Source organism: Cherax quadricarinatus, chromosome 8 (genome assembly GCF_038502225.1).
Source record: "Cherax quadricarinatus isolate ZL_2023a chromosome 8, ASM3850222v1, whole genome shotgun sequence".
Classification (NCBI taxonomy): domain Eukaryota; kingdom Metazoa; phylum Arthropoda; class Malacostraca; order Decapoda; family Parastacidae; genus Cherax; species Cherax quadricarinatus.
This window is the reverse complement of record NC_091299.1, coordinates 27,493,200-27,512,106: the sequence shown is the minus strand read 5'-3', so window position 1 is coordinate 27,512,106 and position 18,907 is coordinate 27,493,200.

Here is an 18,907-nt window from a genome sequence, read left to right as displayed (position 1 = left end):
GCTCTTGATTTAGGGAATTGGATCTGTGCTCCAGTTCCCCAAATTAAGCCTGAATGCCTTCCACATACCCCCCCAGGCGCTGTATAATCCTCCGGGTTTAGCGCTTCCCCCTTGATTGTAATAATAATAATAATATCTTTCCGACCATAGTACTGGCAAAGCGCTCCTATGCCACGTTGGTAGAGATATTTCCTTTCATGCTCTTAAGAGTGGTACACACATCATCACAGTCCAGACTTCTACCCAAGCTCATGATCTTTCTCTTTCACATATCGATACTATTCCTATCACTATCGAAAAACATCATTCCCTCAATTCTTGTAGTGGTACTGTTATTCTGCCCCATACCATAGTCCAACAGAATTTCCAGATTGATAAATTAGACACATGTGCAACTCTTGGGTATCTTTATTGAGGAAACGTTTCGCCACACAGTGGCTTCATCAGTCCATACGTAGGAGAAACTTGAAGAACAGGAGGAGAATGAGGTAATCAGTCCCTCAACCTTGAGTCAATCTTGAATAGAATACGGCATATGAGCGGAGAAGCAGCTTATAAACCGTAAGGCAGGAGAGGTGCAGCAGTCATAGGTGGTGTCACATTTGTTCAATGTGGAAGTAGGTCGTGCCCAAGAATTAGGCAAGCGAAGAATTCCTAAGTATTAAGATCCCAAGAAGTTGCAGTGTCTGACAGGTTTGTAGATGAATGGTTCAGAGAACCGACATGTTGTAATAAAGTTGGTAGAATTACCGACAATATATAAAGTAAAAGGACACAAATGCAACTAATGTGACATTTTATTGTGGCAACGTTTCGCTCTCCAGGAGCTTTATCAAGCCATGGTAATGGCTTGATAAAGCTCCTGGAGAGCGAAACGTTGCCACAATAAAATGTCACATTAGTTGCACTTGTGTCCTTTAACCGACATGTTGATAAATTAGACACATGTGCAACTCTTGGGTATCTTTATTGAGGAAACGTTTCGCCACACAGTGGCTTCATCAGTCCATAAGTAGGAGAAACTTGAAGAACAGGAGGAGAATGAGGTAATCAGTCCCTCAACCTTAGGAATTCTTCGCTTGCCTAATTCTTGGGCACGACCTACTTCCACATTGAACAAATGTGACACCACCTATGACTGCTGCACCTCTCCTGCCATACGGTTTATAAGCTGCTTCTCCGCTCATATGCCGTATTCTATTCAAGATTGATGGACTGAACACATCGACTCAAGGTTGAGGGACTGATTACCTCATTCTCCTCCTGTTCTTCAAGTTTCTCCTACGTATGGACTGATGAAGCCACTATGTGGCGAAACGTTTCCTCAATAAAGATACCCAAGAGTTGCACATGTGTCTAATTTATCAACATGTCGGTTCTCTGAACCATTCATCTACAAAGAATTTCCAGACATGTGGCAATGACATTCTTGAACAGCTGGACTCCAAGATCTCCCAGTTCTCACGGTAGACACTTACGTTTTTCCTGCCCGCGGGGGAAGACGATACCCTTGCAATGTGGCTCGTTTAAATTTTGACAGCCGTGAACTCCCATCCTTTGTTTATGTAGCAGGACATCAGTTACAAGTTCGGAAGGTGATCCCTACACCGCAATTGGGTGGGAATTGCTGGCGATTTGGCCACCCAGCAAAATATTGCAGATCTATAGCCGAATGCCCAGTCTGTGGTGCCTGGAGTTTACCTGGAGAGAGTTTCGGGGGTCAACGCCCCCGCGGCCCGGTCTGTGACCAGGCCTCCTGGTGGATCAGCGCCTGATCAACCAGGCTGTTGCTGCTGGCTGCACGCAAACCAACGTACGAGCCACAGCCCGGCTGATCAGGAACTGACTTTAGGTGCTTGTCCAGTGCCAGCTTGAAGACTGCCAGGGGTCTGTTGGTAATCCCCCTTATGTGTGCTGGGAGGCAGTTGAACAGTCTCGGGCCCCTGACACTTATTGTATGGTCTCTTAACGTGCTAGTGACACCCCTGCTTTTCATTGGGGGGATGGTGCATCGTCTGCCAAGTCTTTTGCTTTCGTAGTGAGTGATTTTCGTGTGCAAGTTCGGTACTAGTCCCTCTAGGATTTTCCAGGTGTATATAATCATGTATCTCTCCCTCCTGCGTTCCAGGGAATACAGGTTTAGAAACCTCAAGCGCTCCCAGTAATTGAGGTGTTTTATCTCCGTTATGCGCGCCGTGAAAGTTCTCTGTACATTTTCTAGGTCGGCAATTTCACCTGCCTTGAAAGGTGCTGTTAGAGTGCAGCAATATTCCAGCCCCCGGAACTCTCTCCAGGTAAACTCCAGGAGTGGGCATTTTTTATGGTACTGTGTTTATGGTGCAGGTTTTAGCCCTTTAGGGTTAATGCAGTTGTTCAAATGCGATGTTTATCGTGAATGTAATTTTATCCCATGTGTATATACAATATAGTGAAGTTGAGATGAGAAAACATTGTATACCAGTATGGAGTGACGTTTATGTTGTTATGTGTTGGCCCTTGGTAACAAAGTTTCATAATTTTGTTTTATAGTGTTTTTAAATAAAATATATATAAAAAAATCCGGGTGTCATCCGCAAAGGAAGACACAGAGCTATGGCTTACATCTCTATGTCAGAAATGAGGATGAGGAATAGAATGGGAGCGAGTACTGTGCCTTGTGGAACACCTTTTCACCGTGGCTGCCCCCTCAAGGAAGGTTCCTTGATGTTGGTGAGGGGCTCTTGATTTAGGGAATTGGATCTGTGCTCCAGTTCCCCGAATTAAGCCTGAATGCCTTCCACATCCCCCCCCCCCAGGCGCTGTATAATCCTCCGGGTTTAGCGCTTCCCCCTTGATTATAATAATAATAATAATCACCGTGGCTGCCTGGGACTTTACTCTGTTTACTATTACTCTTCATGTTCTGTTTGTCAGGAAGTTGTAGATCCATCTACCAACTTTTCCCGTTATTCCTTTATCAAGCATTTTGTGTGCTATTACACCATGGCCACACTTGTCGAAAGCTTTTGCAAAGTTATTAGTTATTAGTTATTGAAAATATGAATCTTCGAGAGACGCTAACAAAACAAGACACCAGGATGACACAACTCGAAAACAAAATCCTCAGTCTTGAACAAAAGTTATCAACACCTGGAATGACTGTGACGAGACCATCCAAACAGTCATAGATAGCCATACCCAACAAATAATATCTCTTAATACAAAGGTTGAAGAAGCAGTAAAACAATGGAAGAACAACTTAGATAACCAGTTCAGTGACTACTTTGCTCTCCAAGAAGATAAAACTGAGCAAGATAAACTATCGGACGCAGTAATAGTTAACAGTCCACTTTTTCCCAGTGATATGAACCAAACAAACAGTAAAGAAATTACTCTGCAGATCATAAAGGACCAAACTAGTGTTATTGTACCAGAGTCTGAAATAAAAGAAGCCAGGTTACTAGGATCCCATGGTAGAAAAAGTGTTATGCTTAGATTCCACTCACATGATAGGAAAAAAGACTTAATTATTGCATCTATTAAAGTAAAGAAAGAGGTATACATAAACGAGTGTCTTACCAAAAAACGTCAGAACCTCCTGTATAGAGTCAGAAAACTTAAGCGAGAGAATAATGACACAATACACCAATGCTTCACACGGGATGGGAAAATTCTAGTTAGGAAAACAAATGTAGGTCAACTGTACACAATCACGAACGAGAATGATCTATCACGATTTCTCAGGGATACTAATCTTACAGAGAATAACTAAACAATGTCCAACTTAAAAGCCTACGTAGTGTAGTGTATGTTTTGCTCCATTATTGTTCAAATTTCATTGTACAATCTCTTAGTAATTAAATATTCAACTACCTCATTTTGTAATTTTACTAGTAAGCATAAGTCACCTTATGTGATTTTCTTATTTACTATTGTTCGCTTGAACACTAGCTGAATTGATACTTTCTCTGTCCATATTACTACCTCTTATTTTTTTAAATACTATCAATTGATATTACTTACTAAAATTAATAAATATCATTTTTACTAAAATTTCAATTTACTCTTAACATTTTTGACATTTAATAACCATTACTTGACTAATTACCTTTACCTGTTTTAATACCACATTTACTATCCTAGATTACTCTTAATTACCTTGTACTGCCATATAACCTCAAGTATAACTACCAGTGCAATATTGAATGAAATAAACATTACTTTTTCACTTTTTTGTAATCATTATTACTTACTAAAATTTTATTAAACACCATATTTACTACCAGTCAATTTTACTTTTGTACATTAAACATTATTTTATACTTCCCATAACATTTTGTTGCCAAATTTTCAAGTTTTTATATTCAACCCCAACCTTTGAATTATCCTTTGTACCTGTGTACCTGGGTACCTGTCTACCATCTTACTATCATATTATAACCAAGACATTACCATTGTGATTTTTTACTATTATTCTTTTGGTACTTTAATTGTGAATTTTATTTTGTCAATTTAAATCTATAGTTATAATCTTGATCTTGTCAACAACCTATACCAAACTCTAGTGCAATTGCAAGTACCATTTCAAATTGTATTTTTATATTATAAGTTTATATTATAATTCCTACCATCTGTCCATTTAACTTTGCTTACCATTACTTAATTTTAGTCCCTTATATATTTTCTCCTTTATTTTAGCTTTATATAACTATCCTAGTTTATATATCCACAACTGTTAAAATAATCAAGGTGCTATTCTCAGGTGCTAAAGTAGAATAAGCTCACAATTTTGCCATTATATTCCAAAGCTCATTTATTTGATTACCACTTTATTGTTCACCACAACCTATATTAGTCCCTTTTTATTATAATTTTAAACTATAATTCTAACTTTAAAAAATTACCTTTATAGTACTACCTACTATCATATTCCCAAGTACTATTATATGATCATCACTTTATTTGTATTAGTCCCTTAGCTCATTATTTTACATTTGTTAAATAATTCAGGTGCTCTTTTTTAGCTTAAGACTATTTACTTTGTTTTATACTTAATTCTAACTATAGATTCACTACAAATCTTATGATTACAAGCATTGATCCTGATACCAACCTCTTATTTAATGACTTAAATGAATCAAACAGTTACTGTAATTACTACACTGCAGAACAATCAAAGGCACTTCTCAGTGCCAACAACAACATAACTATCTTTAACTACAATATCAGATCTTTAAGCAAGCATTACGATGACCTCATAGCATTACTAAATTCCTTACATGCCAATATGTCCATCATTACACTAACTGAAACCTGGCTAAAGCCTGATAGTACAGATGTCTATGCCATTCCTGGTTACACAGCCATACACAACTGTAGGCCAGACCAACAAGGGGGTGGCACAGCCATATACTACTCAGACCAACTAGAATGTATCACTAATACTTGCACAAGGGATGAACATGGGGAATATATAATAGCCAAATTCAAATCCAAATACCTACAAAAACCTCTCACATTGATAAACATCTACAGAGTTCCACAGTCAAACATTAGCCAATTTAGTCAAAATCTAGGAAGTATGATAACTGATGCACGCATGAACAAAGATCACTTACTACTCTCAGGTGACTTCAATATAAATCTCCTGCAAGACCAGGACCCACACGTTACTGAATTCACAAACACAATGAGTAACTGTATGTTACTACCAACAGTAACAAAACCTACAAGAGTTACAGAGACTAGTGTTTCCCTACTTGACCACATCTGGACCAACACCATATCCCCTTTAAAATCAGGCATAATTACAGATAATACCACAGACCACTACCCTACTTTCCTCATAACAACTCTTGGTAAACTACCCCAAGACACTACTAAAGTCACCTTCAGACTTCACAATGAGGCAGCCATTAATAACTTCACAACAGCATTAGCAAACATTGATTGGCACACTGAGCTAGAAATCTATACAGATATTGACGAATGTATTAATAATTTTCTAAAAAAGACCCAATACCTCTATAACAAGCACTGCCCTAAAAAAACTAAACAGATGACAGCAAAGAGACTGAACAGTCCCTGGCTAACACCCAGCATTCTCAAATCCATAAATACAAAACACCAATATGAAAAACAGTACAGAATGGGTCACATAACCAGAGACCAAACAAAACGTTACTCGTCAATCCTAACCAGCCTGATAAGAAGGGCAAAAAAATTGTATTATGAGAACAGATTATCCAACTTACGAGGTGATATAAAAAAGACCTGGAAAACCCTATCAGAAATTCTGGGAACAAAAAAGATATCACGAAATAGCGAAATAAAATTAGCAAAATCAGATGAACCCCAACTCCCACCAACAGAAACAGCAAACAGACTCAATGATTTCTTCTCCACTATAGGACAAAACCTTGCCAATAAAATCCCAAGCTCAGATACCCCACCAAATGACTACCTCACCGGCAACTACCCGAACACACTGTTCCTAGCTCCGACTAACCCATACGAAGTCTCCCTTATTATCAATGCACTAAAAAACAAGGCAGGAGATTTAAGTACCTTACCACCCTTTATATACAAAAAAGTGTCACAAGTGCTATCTCCAATCATTGCAACACTCTTTAACAAATCCATTGAATCCTCCACCTTCCCTACAGTACTCAAAATAGCAAGGGTCACCCCGATCCACAAAGGAGGAGACCAAACAGAGTTGAATAACTATAGGCCAATATCCAACTTACACCCTCTCTCAAAAATCTTCGAAAAATTAATTCATAAACGAATCTACTCCTACCTTATCTCCCAAAACATACTCAACCCCTGCCAATTTGGATTCAGGCCTAATAAAAATACTAATGATGCTATTATACACATGCTAGAACATATATACACTGCAATAGAGAAAAAAGAAGTCCCACTGGGGATCTTCATTGACTTACGTAAAGCTTTTGATACAGTTGACCATGACTTGCTCCACGTAAAATTGTCACACTATGGTATAAGAGGGCACTCCCTCAACTACCTCAAGTCATACCTCAGCAACAGAAGCCAATATGTGTACGCAAATGGGGCAAACTCTTCTGCGCAACCAATTACAGTTGGTGTCCCACAGGGAAGTGTCCTTGGCCCTCTTCTCTTTCTCCTATACATAAATGACCTTCCAAATGCTTCGCAATTACTCAAACCCACACTATTTGCAGATGACACTACATATGTCTTCTCTCACCCGAGCCCAGTCACACTAGCCAATACTGTAAATACCGAATTACAGAAAATATCTACCTGGATGAGGACTAACAAACTTACACTAAACATTGACAAAACCTACTTCATTCAGTTTGGTAACAGAGCTACAGATGTCCCTCTTAACATAATGATAAACGGATCACCTATCACAAAGCTAACAGAGGGAAAATTCTTAGGAATCCACCTTGATAATAGACTCAAATTTCATACACATATACAACAAATTTCTAAGAAAATTTCCAAGACTGTAGGCATACTATCGAAGATACGGTACTATGTTCCACAGTCAGCCCTCCTGGCCCTATATCACTCTCTTATTTACCCCTATCTCACCTATGGAATTTGTGCATGGGGCTCAACAACAATTAACCATCTCAGACCACTAATTACCCAACAAAAGGCTGCAGTTAGAATGATAACAAATTCTCACTACAGGCAGCACACTCCACCAATATTCAATACACTAAACCTACTCACCATACAAAACATCCATACTTATTACTGCACCTATTACATACATAGAACACTTAACTCTGATATTAACCCTCCCCTCAAACATCTCCTTGCCAACCTCAACAGAACACATGACCATAACACAAGGCACAGATCACTCTTTGATGTTCCTCGTGTTCATCTCACACTATGCAAAAACTCAATGCACATAAAAGGCCCTAAAATCTGGAATTCATTACCTGTAAATATAAAAGAAACACTACCTGTTTATAAATTCAAGTCTCTACTCAAAGATCACTTACTCACCCAAAACCAAATAAATACTGAATAACTGAACCTTATAAATTGTATATCTTAAATGTTTCTCACAATTATATCACATAAATGTTAAACCTAAAACCGAATCTAACTTTATTATTTTTTAAATACACTACCTAACAGAATCCTTCATATGACCTGTCTTTGTAATACTCACTTGTGCTTTATAGTAATCTGTTTACATTAATGTTTTATCACTGACTTCATCATTGCTTAGTTAATCTTAAGTTAATTTTAAGCCAGCCCGTAATGCTATGCATAGTATAAGTGGCTTTGGCATGCTGCTCTTATCTGTATTTTTTTTTTTTTGTACCTCTGTATGTGTGCACAAATTTATAATAAATAAATAAATAAATAAATAAATAAGTGTGTATAATACATCTGTATTTTGCTTATCCTCTACAGCATCCAGGACCTTGTCATAGTGATCCAGTAGCTGGGACAGGCAGGAGCGACCTGCTCTAAACCCGTGCTGCCCTGGGTTGTGTAATTGATGGGTATCTAGGTGGTTGGCAATCTTGCTTCTTAGAACCCTCTCAAAGATTTTTATAATATGGGATGTTAGTGCTATCGGTCTGTAGTTCTTTGAAGATAAGATTTCGTTCGGATTTTTAGCCCCAGAGGGTTAGCCACCCAGGATAACCCAAGCAAGTCAGTGCGTCATCGAGGACTGTCTAACTTATTTCCATTGGGGTCCTCAATCTTGTCCCCCAGGATGAAACCCACACCAATCAACTAACACCCAGGTGCCTATTTACTGCTAGATGAACAGGGCAACAGGTGTAAGGAAACACGTCAAAATGTTTCCACCCCACCGGGAATCGAACCCGGGCCGTCCGTGTGTAAAGCGAGAGCTTTAGCCACCAGGCCACCACCTAGGCCACCGGACTAACACAACTGCAACTGCTTTACTGCCACCTTTGTGGAGTGGGGCTATGTCTGTTGTTTTTAGTGTGTGTGAGATGACCCCTGTGTCCATGCTCCCTCTCCATAAAATGCTGAAGACACACGATAGGGGCTTCTTGCAGTTCTTGATAAACACGGAGTTCCATGAACCTGTGCCTGGGGCAGAGTGCATGGGCAGGCCATTTATTGCCTCTTCAAAGTCTTGTGGAGTTAGAATAATATCAGAGATTTTTGAGATGACCAAATTCTCGGTTTCGTTCATCAAAAATTCATTTGGATTGTCGACCCTTAGTGTGGACAGTGGCTCGCTGAACACTGAGTCATACTGGGACTTCAGTATCTCACTCATTTCTTGGCTGTCATCTGTTTATGTCTCATCCCGCCTAAGCAGGGGCCCAATACTGGATGTTGTTTTTCCCTTAGATTTGGCATAAGAGAAAAAGTATTTTGGAATTTTTTTCAATTTCTTTTATGGCTTTTAGTTCTTCCTGTGATCCTTGACTCCTGTAAGATTTCTTCAGCTTAAGTTCGATATTTGCAATTTCATTGACTAGTGCCTCCCTTCGTATTTCAAATATATTGGCCCCACTCAGTAGCTCTGTGACTCTTCACCTTCGTCTGTATAGGGAACGTCTCTCTCTCTCTCGTTTACATCTTCTCTTTCTTTTTCTTAATGGAATGTGTCTTGAGCAGATCTCAAGAACCACAGAATTCATTTTTTTTCAAGGCAATTGTTCGGATCCATGTTGTTTAGGATATCTTCCCAGCTTGTTTCATTTAGGACATGGTTTACTTGACCCCATTGTATGTTTTTGTTATTGAAATTGAATTTCGCGAAGAGACCTTCATGACTGCTCACACTTTGCTGGTCAGGAGCCCTGTGCATAGATGTCTGTACCTCTATTATTTTGTGATCTGAGTGTATTGTCTTTGATACAGTTATATTATGTATCAGATCGTCATTGTTAGAGAAGATGAGGTCCAGCGTATTTTCTAGTCTTAAAGGCTCTACTATTTGCTGGTTTAAGGTGAATTTGGTGCAGAGATTTAATAGTTTGTGTGTGTGAATTTTCATCTGAGCTGCCTCCTGGGGTGATCTCTGCTAAAACAATGTTTGCTATAATCCTCCATTTTAGGTGTCTCAAGTTGAAATCTTCTAGTAGTAAGATGTTTGGGGCAGGAGTTGGGAGATTTTCCAAAAAGTGATAAATTTTCTCAAGCTGCTCCTGGAATTGCTGGGAAGTTGCATCTGGAGGCTTGTATACTACCACAATGACAAGGTTTTGGTTTTCAATCTTTACCGCCAAAACTTCAACTACATCATTTGAGGTGTTTAGTAGTTCTGTGGAAATGAGCAACTCTGTGACATACAGGCCAATTCCCCCTTGTTGCCTGTTTAGTCTGTCGCATCGGAATAGGTTATAACCTGGGCTCCATATCTCGTTGTCATAATGATCCTTTATGTGGGTCTCTGTGTATGCTGCAAACGTTGCATTTGACTCCATGAGCAGTCCCTTGATGTAAGGAATTTTGTTTTTTGACGGCTTTTAGACCCTGTATGTTTGCAAAGACAAATGTTGTATTGGTGGAATTTAGGGGGGTTTTATTTGCTGGCTCTAATATCTGTTGTCCTGGAGCAGAGGCCAATGTCCGTGCCTCTACTCCAGAACAACACTGTCAATTCTTGCCAGTCTTTTTTCCTCCTGGTCTTAAAAAACCTTGACTTATTTCCACTTGACATTTATAGTGAGAGAATGGTTTCGCTCACTGGAATTGAGAAAGTCTCCGGTGAGCGATTATCGCCTAATAAATGTCTTAAGTGCTGAATACACGTCTTGATTCCACATTTTGTTACTATTGATATAAGTCACACTTGTACTAAGAATAAACCTGCTTTATGCTGATGAATAAGGCACATCTTAATATATGGGTATCTTCATTGAGAGACGTTTCACCCAGCAGGTGGAGGGTTTATTAGCCAGTATTAGGAGTGGAAAGAGTGGAGAGATGCAGCAGCTAAAGACATGGTCACATATGGTCAGGGACCACTACCGGGAGTCAGGCCTATTAGGTGGGCCAGGGAGTTAGTAACGGAGTTTCTCAAGCTTGTATTCTCTCTACCAAGATTCAGTGCTGTTGCTGTGTGAGAAAAGTATCTTAGGATCAAAAGTGTAATTATATATAAAATTATAACCATGGGGAGCGTTAAACCCGTAGGATTATGCAGCGCATGTGGGAGGGGGATGGAAGGTATTCAGGCTAATTATTATTATAATAAAAAAGAAGCGCTAAGCCACAAGGGCCATACAGCTATTCAGGCTAAATGCAAGGAACTGGAGCACAGATCCAATTCCCTAAATAAAGAGCCCCTCACCAGCGTCAAGGATCCTCCCTTGTGTATGCAGAAAGCCCATCGTTATGCAGAGGTCATATGTGGGCCCCACTCACATGTTACCAAATCTACTACTGCTGCATAACTTTACTTCTGCCACTGGCTCCACTAATAGACTGACCACTAGCTTCCTTATAAGAAACTAGAGAATATCTCTGGCCCACCTTATGAACCTGACCTGTTTCAACGAGTGGGCTCTGCCCGCATGTGACTACATCTGCTGCTGCTGCATCTCTCTACTCCTTCGAGTGACTTTTATAAAAGATTTCTTTCCCACGTCTGTGTTAGCAAAGGAGTTGCAGAAGACTTCCCTTGTACCAAAGTAGAATTCTTTTGAAATTCCTTTGCTAAATGACTTTAATAACAATAATAATAATATCTTTCTTTACTACAAGTACATGTACACAGTATACTGTCCTAGCTAACATCATTGACATACTACTATATAGAAAGCCCCTTGTTATGCTAAGCATTTCGGGCAAATTAGGTCAGTTTTGTCCCAGGATGCAGCTCACGCTAGTCGACTAACACCCAGGTACCCATTTTAAACTGATGGTGAACAGGGACAGGGACAGCAGGTGTCTTACGGAAACACGTCCTTAATGTTTTCCAGCCATACCGGAGGATATTCGATCTCCGCACCTCAGAGTGTGAACTGAGTGCGCTAGCGATCGAGCTACGGAACACCAGTTCAACACGACTTACTTCCATTAGTGGGCCACGCTCACCTGTGACGTCACCTCCAGTTGCTTCACCTTACTTCTCCTTTAGTAAATGTATCAATCGCATCTGCTAGAAAAATGACAGGATGGATAATGAGAACCTTCAAAACTAGGGAGGCCAAGCCCATGATGACACTCTTCAGGTCACTTGTTCTATCTAGACTGAAATATTGCTGCACACTAACAGCACCTTTCAAGGCAGGTGAAATTGCTGACCTAGAAAATGTACAGAGAACCTTCACGGCGTGCATAACAGAGATAAAACACCTCAATTACTGGGAGCGCTTGAGGTTCCTAAACCTGTATTCCCTGGAACGCAGGCGGGAGAGATACATGATTATATACACCTGGAAAATCCTAGAGGGACTACTCGCTGTATAGCCCTTGTGGCTTAGCGCTTCTTTTTTATTATAATAATAATAGAGGGACTAGTACCGAACTTGCACACGAAAATCACTCAATACGAAAGCAAAAGACTTGGCAGACGATGCAACATCCCCCCAATGAAAAGCAGGGGTGTCACTAGCACGTTGAGAGACCATACAATAAGTGTCAGGGGCCCGAGACTGTTCAACTGCCTCCCAGCATACATAAGGGGGATTACCAACAGACCCCTGGCAGTCTTCAGGCTGGCACTGGACAAGCACCTAAAGTCGGTTCCTGACCAGCCCGGCTGTGGCTCGTACGTTGGTTTGCGTGCAGCCAGCAGCAACAGCCTGGTTGATCAGGCTCTGATCCACCAGGAGGCCTGGTCACAGACCGGGCCGCGGGGGCGTTGACCCCCGGAACTCTCTCCAGGTAAACATGCCTATGCTTAAGGCTAAAGGAACTGACCACCTCTTACCAAGGCTGACAGACTGATCATGTCAAAAGTACTCTACTGTCTCCACTTTTATATTTACCTGGAGAGAGTTCCAGGGGTCAACGCCCCCGCGGCCCGGTCTGTGACCAGGCCTCATGGTAGATCAGAGCCTGATCAACCAGGCTGTTACTGCTAGCTGCACGCAATCCAACGTATGAGCCACAGTCCGGCTGGTCAGGTACCGACTTTAGGTGCTTATCCAGTGCCTGCTTGAAGACAGCCAGGGGTCTATTGGTAATCCCCCTTATGTATGCTGGGAGGCAGTTGAACAGTCTCGGGCCCCTGACACTTATTGTATTGTCTCTTAACGTGCTAGTGGCACCCCTGCTTTTCAATGGGGGGATGTTGCATCGTCTGCCGAGTCTTTTGCTTTCGTTGTGAGTGATTTTTGTGTGCAAGTTCGGTACTAGTCCCTCTAGGATTTTCCAGGTGTATATTATCATGTATCTCTCCCGCCTGTGTTCCAGGGAGTACAGGTTCAGGAACTTCAAGTGCTCCCAGTAATTGAGGTGTTTTATCTCCGTTATGCGTGCCATGAAGGGTCTCTGTACATTTTCTAGGTCAGCAATTTCACCTGCCTTGAAAGTTGCTGTTAATGTGCAGCAATATTCCAGCCTAGATAGAACAAGCGACCTGAAGAGTGTCATCATGGGCTTGGCATCCCTAGTTTTGAAGGTTCTCATTATCCATCCTGTCATTTTTCTAGCAGATGTAATTGATAGAATATTATGGTCCTTGAAGGTGAGATCCTTCGACATGATCACTCCCAGGTCTTTGACGTTGGTTTTTCGCTCTATTTTGTGGCCGGAATTTGTTTTGTACTCTGATGAAGTTTTAATTTCCTCATGTTTACCATATCGGAGTAATTGAAATTTCTCATCGTTAAACTTCATATTGTTTTCTGCAGCCCATTGAAAGATTTGGTTGATGTCTGCCTGGAGCCTTGCAGTGTCTGCAATGGAGGACACTGTCATGCAGATTTGGGCGTCATCTGCAAAGGAAGACACGGTGCTGTGGCTGACATCCTTGTCTATGTCAGATATGAGGATGAGAAACAAGATGGGAGCGAGTACTGTGCCTTGTGGAACACAGCTTTTCACCATAGCCACCTCAGACTTTACTCTGCTTACTACTCTTTGTGTTCTGTTTGTGAGGAAATTATAGATATACCAACTTTTCCTGTTATTCCTTTAGCACGCATTTTGTGCGCTATTGCGCCATGGTCACACTTGTCGAAGGCTTTTGCAAAGTCTGTATATATTACATCTGCATTCTTTTTGTCTTTAGTGCATCTAGGACCTTATCGTAGTGATCCAGTAGCTGAAACAGACAGGAGCGACCTGCTCTAAACCCATGTTGCTCTGGGTTGTGTAATTGATGGGTTTCTAGATGGGTGGCGATCTTGCTTCTTAGGACCCTTTCAAAGATTTTTATATGGGATGTTAGTGCTATCTGTCTGTAGTTCTTTGCTATTGCTTTACTGTCCCCCTTTGTGGAGTGGGGCTATGTCTGTTGTTTTTAGTAACTGTGGGACGAACCCCATGTCCATGTCTCAATAGTAGTACCAGTTCCTAGTAACCAGTTACCAGTAACCAGTGTACCAGTAGATGACTCGCTACCAACCGTCTGCATGAATCACTGACTGTTATTCACATTGCTGCTGACCATAGCATGTTTTCAAAGACCGCTCACCCGTAGGCACTTGTGAGTCAGTCCGAGATAGGAAGCAGAGAGAGACAGGTCGGGTGTTGGCACTTTCCCATACTTTCCGTTATATATTATACGTACTACCAGCCTACCTGAGTATTTTAACCCCATCCACGTTATCTAACCCACATGACACATGCTCCCTCTCCATAGGATGGTAAAAGCTCGGTTAGGGCGAATGAGTTAGTCAGTACTATGACAATCTTCCCAGTACCACACAGGCAAAATTAAATGACAAATATGATGCAAGGGAGAGACTTGTTTGCTTTATGCTCAGCAAGGCAGATGATTGCAACATTCCTTTCACTAATTATGAACTTGATGCAGCACTAACTAAGGGCAACTCCACGTCGCCTGGTGAGGATGGTATTACTTACAACATACTCAGATTGCTGTGTCGAGTACCAGGTAATCCATTACTTGAATTATATAACATGAGCTATGTAACTGGGGAGCTCCCTCAATCTTGGACCAACAGCCTCATCATTCCAATTCCTAAGCCCAATCAACAAAATGCATTTCGCCCAATATCTCTTACTAGCTGCTTGTGCAAAACATTTGAGAGAATGATTCTTAATCGTCTCATGTACAGAATCAAACAATTTTTGTCTCCCCGGTTACATGGTTTCATGCATGGAAGGAGCGTGCATCATTGCATAGCCACATTTCTCACTCTGCACACTGACAGCTCATATACACTACCTTCCTTGACCTTAAATCCGCTTTCGATGTAGCCAACCGACATGTAATCATTAGTGAACTTGCCAGAATGGATGTTGGAGGATGGCTTCTCCGCTGGATTAAAGGCTACCTGTCAAACAGAAAATCGTCTGTGTTGTTCCAGGGACATAGAAGTGTAACTAAAGACTTTGAATTAGGAACCCCACAGGGAGGTGTGCTCAGTCCCACACTGTTCAATATTCTAATTAATGCATTACTTAATGCTATGCCTAGTCAGCCCCATCATTATGTGATTAGTTTTGCTGATGATATAATGATTCACACCACCGGATTCTCCAACACCCAAAACATTCTTAATCATGTACTAGCCTCGTGTCAGACCTGGGGTTGACAATCTCTACTGATAAAACAGATACTCAATAGGCGTCCTCCTCGACAGAGAGGCACAGTTCGTCAGATCCAATTGCATGATGGGTCTCTTCTAGAATATGTAAGCAGATACAGGTATCTAGGTTTTGAGGTTCCACTACTTGGACCTGTTGTAACAAGACTTTGTCGCCAATACAAAGAGCGACTAAGAGTTGTGGCAGGGCTTCACCCCAGGTATGGTGCTAATGTTAAAATTGTGAAAATGATGTATCTTGCTTATATTAGATCATTGGTTGATTATGCTGCGCCACTACTTGCTCTTGTGTCTGACTGGAAGCTTGGAGGGCTGGAAAAACTGCAGAACGAAGCAATGAGGATCATTTTAGGATGCCCTCGTACTGCCAAAATTTTAAATATGCAAAAAGAACTTGATATTCCAAGCATCAGAGATCGTGTTACTGAAAGAAATATCCTAATTGGGGTTAATATGCTCAGGCAAGCTTATTCAAACCCCTGCACAGAAGCCCTCCAAACTTTCCTCAGCACTGGTGAACACTCCTCCAGATGGATCGAAAAAACTGGAACCGACCTCCGCATGAATCAGATACATGATCTATGTCAAGTAAGGCAACATCGGCACTTCTCCGCTCCATGGAATATTACCCCATTCCAAACTACCATTCCTCCATTTCCCCCCAAACTACTTCTTAAATCACAACCAAAACTTCGCCTTGAAGCCAAACATGAGGCCTTAAGCTGTATTGATAACTTAGTCACACAGCACACATTCTCGCAAATTATTTACGCTGATGGTTCTGTTCACCAATCCACTGGTGCATTATTATTATTATAATCAAGGGGGAAGCGCTAAACCCATAGGATTATACAGCGCCCAGGGGGGGGGGATGTGGAAGGCATTCAGGCTTAATTCGGGGAACTGGAGAACAGATCCAATTCCCTAAATCAAGAGCCCCTCACCAACATCAAGGAACCTTCCATGAGGGGATCCACTGGTGCAGCTGGTAGTGCTGCTGATGACGTACAGTGATGGCTCTCTTAAAGAAATTGGAGCACGCATCAATAATTGGGCCTCTACCCTTCAGACAGAACTGTTTGCCATACTCCTTGCACTGAAATGCATCTATGTATCAAAGATTGCCAGTTTAATTGTAACTGATTCTCTGTCATCCATAAATGCTCTCAACTCATTAAGCATAAATTGTGGCATGCTTGTGTCAGAAGCCAGACACAGGTATGGTAGGATTGTGGACAGTGGAGTCAGAGTGCACATGCTGTGGATTCCATCTCACATTGGTCTTCAGATGCATGATAGAACTGATAAATTGGCTAAGCTGTATGCTTTCAAAGAGGGAGTAGATTACAATCTTGGCTTGTCAGGTAGTAGTTTGAGAACAATAATACGAAAAGAACTTCAACTGAATTTTATGGACTTAAGGCTCAGGGAGATTGACACCAGTGAGTCCATCTATCATCATTCTATCATGCAGGAGGAGCCACATGTCTATGGTGCATCCAACAAAATAAGCAGACTCTTGGATGTCACTACCGCCCGGCTCCGGCTGGGTTACAAGTATTTTTGGCAGGTTAAATCACCACCACCAGATGTAGACCAAACGAAATGTAAACTGCCAGATGGACTATTGTCACACCCTGCGTCATTATGTACTGGAGTGCGATAAAATTAATGAATTTAGAAACAACTCGCTCAGAAATGTTCAACAAATGGCAAAGTACTTTATCCACAGTGGTATATTGCAGACCATTCTGGAGAAATACCCTGACTTTGCTAGCTGTAAATAAAGCATTACCACATGTGTGCATGTGTGTGTGTGTGTGTGTGTGTGTGTGTGTGTGTGTGTGTGTGTGTGTGTGTGTGTGTGTGTGTGTGTGTGTGTGTGTGTGTGTGTGTGTGTGTGCACTCACCTAGTTGAGATTGCAGGGGTCGAGTCCAAGCTCCTCTGTGTGTGTGTGTGTGTTTGTGTGCACGTGTGTATGTGTATGAGTGTATATGAGTGTGTGTATGAGTGTGTGTGTGTGTGTGTGTGTGTGTGTGTGTGTGTGTGTGTGTGTGTGTGTGTGTGTGTGTGTGTGTGTGTGTGTGTTTATGTGTGTGTGTGTGTATGAATTTGTGTGTGTGTGTCTCTCAACAATCAATATTTGCACCAATAACTCACTACAGTTGTGACCGGGTGTGGAAGTGTGAATTGCTCATTACACTATAATTTGTTCATGATTGTAGCCATGTATAAACGTAAGTAACCATTCTTACAGGATTCATTACCTTTGTAACTTGTGAGTTCATTACCTTGTACCTAGTTCAGCCATCACAACTTTGGGGGCCCAGTCCCTGGACCCATTACGTACCTCTGTAATCTGTAAATACCTTTGTAACTTGTCATGATTGTGGCTAGACCTACCTGGAGTTCATTACCTTTGTAAATTGAGTTCATTACCTTTGTAAATTGTGAATTCATTACCTCTGTAACTTGCTCAGCTATCAAAACGTTGGAGTCCAGTCCCTGGACCAATTATGTACCTCTGTAATCTTTTGACTACCGCCCACAGGATGGGTATGGGGTGCATAATAAACATATTAAACTAAAAAAAAAACACTAGGGGCTTCTTGCAGTTCCTGATGAACACTGAGTTCCAAGAGTCTGGTCCAGCATTCGACTGAAGCCTGTTTTGCAAGCGAAATGTTTTGTCTTATTCTTAGGTGCTAAAGTAGAATAAGTTCACAATTTTGCCATTATATTCCAAAGCTCATTTATTTGATTACCACTTTATTGTTCACCACAACCTATATTAGTCCCTTTTATATTATAATTTTATACTATAATTCTAACTTTAAAAAATTACCTTTATAGTACTACCTACTATCATATTCCCAAGCTCCACTATTTGATCATCACTTTATTTGTATTAGTCCCTTAGCTCATTATTTTACATTTGTTAAATAATCCAGGTGCTATTTTTTAGCTTAAGACTATTTACTTTGTTTTATACTTAATTCAAACTATAGATTCACTACAAATCTTATGATTACAAGCATTGATCCTGATACCAACCTCTTATTTAATGACTTAAATGAATCAAACAGTTACTGTAATTATTACACTGCAGAACAATCAAAGGCACTTCTCAGTGCCAACAACAACATAACTATCTTTAACTACAATATCAGATCTTTAAGCAAGCATTACGATGACCTCATAGCATTACTAAATTCCTTACATGCCAATA